The sequence below is a fragment of the Crocuta crocuta genome, unplaced genomic scaffold, assembly GCF_008692635.1.
Source record: "Crocuta crocuta isolate KB4526 unplaced genomic scaffold, BGI_CrCroc_1.0 scaffold48, whole genome shotgun sequence".
Classification (NCBI taxonomy): Eukaryota; Metazoa; Chordata; class Mammalia; order Carnivora; family Hyaenidae; genus Crocuta; species Crocuta crocuta.
The window spans coordinates 8,423,296-8,432,050 of record NW_027533089.1 but is presented as its reverse complement, the minus strand read 5'-3'; the positions used below and the strand labels follow the sequence as shown (position 1 = coordinate 8,432,050).

General features: G+C 42.6%; 1 pseudogene; it reads right to left on the bottom strand.

Moving 5' to 3' along the window:
• Positions 1-7,128: 7,128 nt before the first annotated feature.
• On the bottom strand, positions 7,129-7,284 carry LOC144216737 (large ribosomal subunit protein eL39-like; annotated as a pseudogene).
• Positions 7,285-8,755: the final 1,471 nt, after the last annotated feature.

The following is an 8,755-nucleotide window of genomic DNA, read 5'->3' as shown; positions in this document are numbered from 1 at the left end:
TCAAGCTTTTGCCTCTAGCCAGGCATTAACATCAAGACAGCAGAGAGTTCCTGGAGGAATGTTTTACTCTGCCTGCCTCAAGCATTTGTCAATGGGCTGTAGGTTATAAGGAAATTTAATTTTATCTACATTTCCTTTTGCCTTTGTTCTCCACATCATTCCCCCCATGAACAATTTTACCCTTAAATTTTTAAGGCTGCTGAGGGAGGAAGGTCTTATCTTCTTTAACTCCTTCCTGCTGAATAGGGACATACAGATGTCCTTACCTATGGGTCAATATTGGTCAGTCCGGGAATGTATAGGGGAGTAATGAAAGGCAAAGGCAGCTGAATCCAATGTGGACAGTAAAGAAGTATCTCCATGGAAAGGATCATCTGTTGATGTGAAGTCATTGTAGTGATGGAGTCTTAGCACTAACCAGAGACACTGAAAAGGCAATATGTTAGGATGAATATGGCTGTAAGAATGAGAAGTGCAACAAAGAGACCCTTAATAGTTGACCATAATCCCCCTCCAAACCAGTAACGTAACCAAGCACTGAAAGGGAGGGAAAGATTTTGTAGAGCCTCAACTGGGGTATTCATATCTTTTAATAGCCCTGTGGCATTTTTGTGATAATCTGGGTATACACAGCATCTTTTTTAATAATGTCATATGTACCACCTTGAGCTGCTGTTAGGACATCTAAAGCCATTCTATTTTGTAGAACAGCTTTGCGTATCTGTGCGACTTCAGTATTAAGGAGATGCTGTGCTGTGAATCATTGACTACCTTCATGGTGCATTTATTAAGAGCTTCCATATACCAAAAAACACGTTTTATCCTACAGATAGAGCAAAAATGGACCGCAAATGATCATACCTATGAAAAACAGACAGTGTCCATCTTTCTTTTAAATTGGGAAGATTACCTGGGGTAGTGATGGTTTGGATAACGTACCCATGAATCCAGGCACAACCTAAGGTGCGATGATGACCCATCCGCCCTGGAGGATATGTGGTTAGTGCCATGTAACCAGTTGATTCCATTGGGTGCTAGCCATCTGATTCCAAGTCGCCTTATCCAGAAAGTAGCCAGGAGCACAATGGTTTGAGCGCCCGTCTCTAATGATAGCCATCCTAACTGCTGTGTGCTATTTGCCCAAGTGTCATATGTATGATTTCTTTGCTTTTGACTGAGCTGTCCAATAGTGGGTGTGAGCCATAAATACGCATCCCAAATTTGATATATGCCATCCTCAGTATAGTGATAAGTGGGGTTTTGTAACTTAGGCACTCATTGGAGGGCATCAGTTTGTAGGTCTGTAAAGTCAGTTAATATTTTAATAGTTTGAGGGTATAAAAAGTCTGGTTATGTCCTGGTAAATTCCATGTTCTATTGATCATGGGCTGAGAAGAAACATTTTGAGTAGTGATAGATGTATCAACAAAACATGGTATCATATATTATTTCTGAAATATAAGTATATAGAGAGTGTCAATCAGTGCCTTGTAAAGGAGAAAACCCACCAGGGTAACTCAGACGTGCTTGACATGGGCAAACTCCACAAATCCAACAAGGTGCTTGATTTTGCAGTTCAATATAATGCTATGCCCGTTATGGAAAGGAATTGTCAGCTAAGATAGGTGAGCAGAAAACAAAGAGAAAATATACAACCTTCATTGTTGTTGGAAGAGGAGTTTTAGACCTTCTACAGGTTCACAGGTGTGATAAGTCACGTTAATTTGCTCAGTGGTTTCCTGTGAAGGAGGTACAGGTTTTCTTCTAGATAGGAGCCCATGAAGAGTACTCCTCTAATTTTACTGCAGTGGGAATACATATGGACCTTTCTATTTTGGATTTAAATCCCCCGCTGTATTTGACTTCCAATCTTTTAAATAAACCATTGTCTCCAGGACGTACATGGGGTGGACTTTCAGTTATAGTTAAATCAGGTTTTAGGAGCAGGTGATCAGTGTATTCATTTAGGTAACTTATGAATGAAACCAGCCTCAAGTGAATAATTTGATGGAGTATTACAATCTTCATCCAATAGCAAGTCTACTGTAAGACATGGCTTCCCATATAATAACTCAAGAGGGCTGAGTCCTAGAGGTTGTTTTGGAGCAGCTCTTACTCTGAAAAGTCCTATTGGTAAGAGAGTAACACAATTTTCCTGGGCCTCTAGACTAAGTTTAGTAAGGCATCATTTTAAAGTATCATTAGCTTTTTCCACCTTCCCAGAGGACTGTGGATGCCAAGCTAAATACAGAAAATATTTTTAAAAAATTTTTTGAGAGAGAGAGAGATAGAAAGAGAACAGGGGAGGGGAGGAGCAAAGGGAGAGAGAGAATCTTGAGCAAGCTCCATGCCCAGCAGGGAGCTGAAATCAAGTCTGATGCTTAACCAGCTGGGTGGCCCAGGCACCCCCAAAATAATTAATTTTAAAATCTTGTGTTATTTGCTATTTGCACAGTAAAAGAAGGACCATCATCACTTGGAAGGGACCATGGAAGGCCAAATCTAGGAATAATTTCTAGCAACAAAACTTTATTTCTGTGGCTCTTTCCATTTTACTCGGAAAGACCTCGATCCATCCAGTGAAAGTATCAGCAAACAGCAGTAGGGCCTCATAGCCTTTGCAAGAGGCATTTGTGTGAAATCAAGCTGCCAGTCCTCTTCTGGATATGTCCCATGCCTTTGGATTGGTTTTAAAAGTGGGAGAAGGGCAGACCGTGCCTTTGGGATTTACTTGTGCACAAATGATACAGGATTGGCAGATCTGTTTTATTGTAGCTGTTAGATTTATTCATCAAATATATTTTCAATAAAATGTTTTAAAGCATTTTTTGCCCAAATGAGTAACCTGTATTACCTTCCATTGGTTATTTTTGGATATAAAGATTTTTCCTTTATTATTAACAAGCCAGTCCTGTGCATTTTTTTAATAACCTCATTCCTGAGCTTTGTGAATTTCTTGGTCTAAATAGACTAGGATTAGGGACTTTATTGGAGTTAAGACTGGTATTAGACTAAATATTTGTTTGGCTTGTGCTGCCCATTTGGCTACATGGTTTGCCAAGTGGTTTCCTTTAGATTCTAAGATCATATCCTTTTATGTTTGTTTGTTTGTTTGTTTGTTTATGAGAGAGAGAGCTTGCATGCAAGTGGGGGAAGGACAGAGAGAGGGGGAAAGAAAGAATTCCAAGCAGGCTCTGCACTGCCAGCACAAACTCTGGTTTGATCTCATGAACTGTGAGATCATGACCTGAGCCAAAATCAAGAGTCAGATGTTTAACCAACTGAGCCACCCAGGCATCCCTAAGATATCCTTCTGATGTCCTTAGAGGGGAATTGCAGCTACCTCCTTAGGTGGATGCACAGCCTCGAGTCTGGAGCCTGCTTCAGATTCTGTGTCTCCTTCTCTCTGCCCCGTTCCTGCTCATGCTCTGTCTTTCTTTCTCAAAAAATAAATAAACATTAGGAAAAAAAGAAAAGAAAAATAGTTTCAGGACCATATTTGATTGGGGAGTTATGGCTTGATAATAATCCCCTTTCCTTGCTCCTTGGGCATGTAGCAATTCAAGAGTATGGATAAGTGCTATTAATTCAGCCTTTTGAGCAGAAGTATTTGTTGGAAGGGCTTTTGCCTCAATGGTCTTAATTAAACTAACTATAGCACATCCAGCTTTTCTCCCTCTTATCCAGGAAGCTACTGCCATCAGTAAACCAATTATCATCTGCATTTTCAATAGGGGAATCCTTTAAATCTAGTCTGCTACAATAAACAAAGTCAACAATCTCAGAGCAGTCGTGTTCTTTCATAGAAGTATGATGGCCAAAGCCAGGCATAAGGAGAGCTAGGCTTCAAGTTTGACAGGTTTTAAGCATTATTTTGGGTGTATCTAAAAGCACAGCCTGGTGTTTAGTAAGTGGGCCTCCGGTCATCCATCTGTGGCTTTTGTTTTGTAAGACACTCTGGACAGGATGTGGAGTCGTCACCATCACATACTGTCCCGTAGTAAGTTTTGAGGCCTCTTGCTCTTGCCACCGCCTTGAGCTTGAATATTATCAAGTGACTTTGAAAAATAGCCCACCCATCTTATTTCATTTCCTAATTTCAGGGTAAGGACTCCCAAAGCTTGTCTCTGATTTTCTGCTACAGATAAAGTGAAAGGTTTTTCTAAATTTGGTAAAGCCAAAGCGGGGGCTGGCAAAAGCCTAGCTTTTACTGTTTGAAAGGCCATTTGCTGGGCTTTAGTCCAGAGTAAAGGTTCCTCATCAAGGCTTCTAATTGAACCATACAATGGTGTGGCTAAGAGCCCAAATCCAGGAATCCACAGGCAGCAGAAACCTGCCATACCTAGGAAAGTACGGAGTTGTTTTTTTGTAGTTGAGGGTCCAAGATCTAATATAGCCTTTTTCCTGTCAGTAGACAGGGTACGGTGACCTGGTGTTAGCTCACATCCCAAATATTGTACTTTCTGTTTAGATATTTGCACCTTTTCAGGGAAGATGTGATACTCTCTCCTGTCTGTCAGGAAACTTAAGTTACAGAATTGCTATCAGACATTTCTTTTGTGGGACTACAGATGAAAATATCATCCACACATTGAACTGTAGTCCCTTGAGGCAAGGAGATATCACGAAGGTCTTTACTAAGTGCAGTCTCAAAAGGGTGAGGACTGTCTCTAAATCCCGGTGGCGGTGGCCGTGGAGTGGAGAGACTATCCATATTAACTGGGCAGCCTGTGGGCTCAAAGTTGAGGCCCATTCAAAGGCAAATAGTGGCTGTGTTTCTTTACTTAGACGGCTGCAAAAGAAGGCATCTTTTAAATCAAGTATTGTAAACCAGTGGGTGTCAGCAGAGACCTAGGTGAGAATGGTATAGGATTTGGCACTCTAGCATGAACCTGCTTCATTTATAGTTCTTAAGTCTTGTACCATTCGATATTCCCCATTTGGCTTTTTGACTGGTAAAATTGGAGTGCTGTAAGGAGATTGACATGGCTTTAAAATACCATGTTTGAGAAACTTATCAATAAGTGGTTATAATCCGGCCTTTGCCTCAGGTCTTAAGGGATATTGGTTCTTATGAAGTGTAGTGGTTGGGTCCTTTATTTATTTTTATGTTTATTTATTCTTGAGATGGGGGAGGAACAGAAAGAGGGAGACAGAGGATCCAAAGTGGGGCTCGCAGTCACGAACCGTAAGATCATGACCTGAGCCGGAGTTGGACACTTAGCCAATTAAGCCACCCAGGCACTCCTGGTTGCGTCCTTTAAAGTCACTTGAACTGGTTGGGCTTTAAGAGCTGTTCTAAGACATCCCAATCCCAGACTTGTGGATTTACTTCCTTCCAGATAGTAGTAGGGATACCAGGGTAAGGTTTTAGCTCTCCAGGTGTTAAAGACAACAAGCTGTCCCTTTCTTTAGAAAGAGAAAACCTGCTTCCCAGTTTATACATTAAGTCTTGTAGAAGTAATGGAGGGGGAAAAGACAGAAGGAGTAGAAAAACATAAGTAACCAATTGACTTTTGTATTTACAGGTTAAAGGCATTGTCCCATGGCACGTTTTAGTTTCGCCTTCTCTGCCAGCAATTTTATGGTTAGAAAAACATGTAGGGCCAGAGTGCTGAATAGGAACAGAGTAAGTGGCTCCTCTATCAATAAGAAAATTGATAAAGGTACCTTCCACATCCAGGGTAACCGGGGGCTCAATCATCTTGATGTCAAAGGGAGTGGGACCAGCCTCAGGGCCCCATCATGCCAGATCCTCCGGGTCCTGCTCTCAGGCAGGGAAGTGTGTTCCTGTGTCCCTCTCTCTCTGGAGATGAGGACAGTGTCTCTTCCAATGTCCTTTTTTCTTACAGACAGGACATAGCTCTGGTGGAGAACATTTGTTTGGACGGTCTTTTTTCCAATGTCTGATATGGCCACAGCAGTAGCATAGGATCTTACCTGATTCTTTGATACCAGCTTTTTCTTTGGCCCCTGGTTAGACTGGTGTCATGGGGAATATGCAATAGTGGCAGCCAATGTTTGAGTCTATATTTTACCCTGCCGTTTGGTTCTCTGGCCCTTTTCTTGCTTTAAGGCCACATCTCTATTATTAAAGACTCCAATCACTACATCTAGTAGACGCTTGGGGGGAGGGGGGACAGGACGGTTTGAGGACTTAAAGCCATTTTAGTCCGTTTTTAGTGGATGTCAGGTGCCAGCTGACCTATAAAATGCATGTTTAGGGGCGCCTGGGTGGCTCAGTTGTTTAAGCATCTGACTTCGGCTCAGGTCATGATCTCGCAGTTTGTGGATTCCGATCCGGCATCGGGTTCTGTGCTGGCAGCTCAGAACCTGGAGCCTGTTCCAGATTCTGTCTCTCTCTCTCTCTCTCTGCCCCTCCCCTGCTCATGCACTGTCTCTCTCTGTTTCAAAAATAAACTATAAAAAAGATTTTTTTAAAAATAACAAAAATAAAATGCATGTTTAGCATACTGGTTCCCTCTGGTGAAGTTCTGTCCAGATTTGCATATCTACGGTTGGCTTCAATCAAACAACCCTGTATTAGAGCTGTGTTCTCACCAGCTCCTTGAATAACTTCCTAAGTTTTATGAAAATTTACTGGTATAGAGAATCTTTTTTTCATTCCTTCTGTTAAACAAGTGATCATATGACCTCATCTTTCCCTTCCAGGTCTGTCCTGGTAACATCAATGTGCTTCGGTATTTGGAAGAGCAGCGCCTCCTACCGGATAACGTTCCCTATCTCTGGTTGCCCTTTCATCAGGGAACTCTTGAGCCCCTGCCCAGATACATACAGTTCCTTTACTCAGGGGTGCAACGAATTCATATGACGTATATACCTTGCCAGGTCAAATCAAACAGGATAGACATTTGTTGAAAGCCCTGAATAAGCTGAGAGGGGTTTTTGCGATATTGCCCTTCTTGTTTTTTTTCTTTTCAGTCAAAAGTTCTCACGTATTTATTACTGAACTAACCTACGGGTGCAGAAGCATAATAACAGAGAAAAAACATTTCCCTAATAAAACATACCCATTGTGCAGGTAGTAGGGAGGTTTGCAGAGTGATGGGATAGGGACACACGACCTTCCTACAGCATAAACATGTATGCCATCTCATGAGCGATTCCTTACAGACCCAGCTTGGTTCTTCTCCAGTGCCACCTCTTGGAGTTGTCCCTGATTTTATTATCAGTTTTCATCTGAATTCACGGGGGAATGGGATGATTCTGCTTTTGTTTCTTGGCCAGGAGTCGCTTGATCCTGAAAGTCTTGTAAGAAGACATGGCAAGGATCAGTCGCCTGCACACACCACGATGCGTCCTAATTGTTGTTTTATCTGAGCCAGGTCTGCCATGGAGAAGGGGACATGGACTTGAATCTTGCCCATTTCTCCATTTGCAACTTCCCTAAGAGGATGCATTCCAAACTTAGCTGGAATTCCTGCAAGATAGGGAATTCCTCTCCTTGTATGTCCAGCTGGGCTGGGAGCAGAGGTGTCTTGGGGTTCGTAAGGAGGAGGGATAGCAACAGAGCCAGTGTCCTCTTTGTCTGGACTAGCCAGTGATTCCTGAAGTAGCCCCGGTTTATTGGGAGGAATGGGCCTGTTTAGACAGTCATCATCCAGTATGTCCAGATGGGGTTTATTAACCTGGTAACACATTCTACAATAGTTCCTCAGGCCCAAATCCTGATTTAGGGCCATGAAGGGCTGGATATGGGTATCTCAGTCCATTTGCCCTGCTTGTTGCCAAAGAGATCTAACTGATAGATCATTCTGAAGCTTAATGTCCTATTAATGGGCCATTTTCCCTCATCTCCTAAGGAGTACTGAGGCCATGCAATGTTACAGATTCTTCTTTCCTAGATCTTACAATCTGAATTGATTCCAGTGGGTTAAAAGGCATCCCAAGGGAGAATCCTTGGGGACTAAAGAAGAAGCTCCCCGGCTTCTAAAAAAGTAGGAAGGTCCATTACCAAACATCCCCTGCCCCTGCCTCCGGGTGATCTCCCAGGTGCAGCTCATGTCAGAGGTTCCCAGTGTCAAAAGCTACCTGAGGCATCCCCAGAACAAAACTGCTGCTGGTCACCATTCCACCATAAAGGCCTGTGGGAAGGATGCTAGCTGGCATCTCTCGCTTCCCCATTTGCGTTCTAGATTATAAATGGGTGGCACTGAATAGATCGAAATACATGCCATGCCTTGAAGAATCCTTCCTTTTTAAACCAGAGAAAACATTAGGAAAGTTTTGCAAGGGGAAGTTACCCAATTTTGTAATTTAAGTAGCTAGTAGGGGACACTGATGGAAAACAGTTAAGACAGAAATCCATCATGATCTAACCGACATGCCAACACATGTAGTCTTTATAACCAACTTCCCTTGGAAATAGCCCCCGGTTGGGTTTTAATTCAGTCAGGTACTCGTTTTGATGAGCTCCAAGAGGAAGTATCGAGGCCAGAAGTGGCTAGACCAGAGATACGAACCGTATCACATTAGACGAAGGAGGAGGAAACCTCGCACAGGAGTCTTAAGACTGGCAGCCATTCCGGTGACTTTGGTGGCTGTCCTGTGCCCGACACAGACAACTTTTGTATAAGAATAAGAATAAAGAGAGGGCATCAAGTTTCTGAGTCTTATTAGCATTCTGGCCAAGGGACTAACTTACAGCCAAAAGGCAGGCTTTCTCTTCCCCATAGAGTAGCCATGGGTTAAAGGATTGCAGCCTGAGCAATCGACATGAAAGTATTCCAATAAG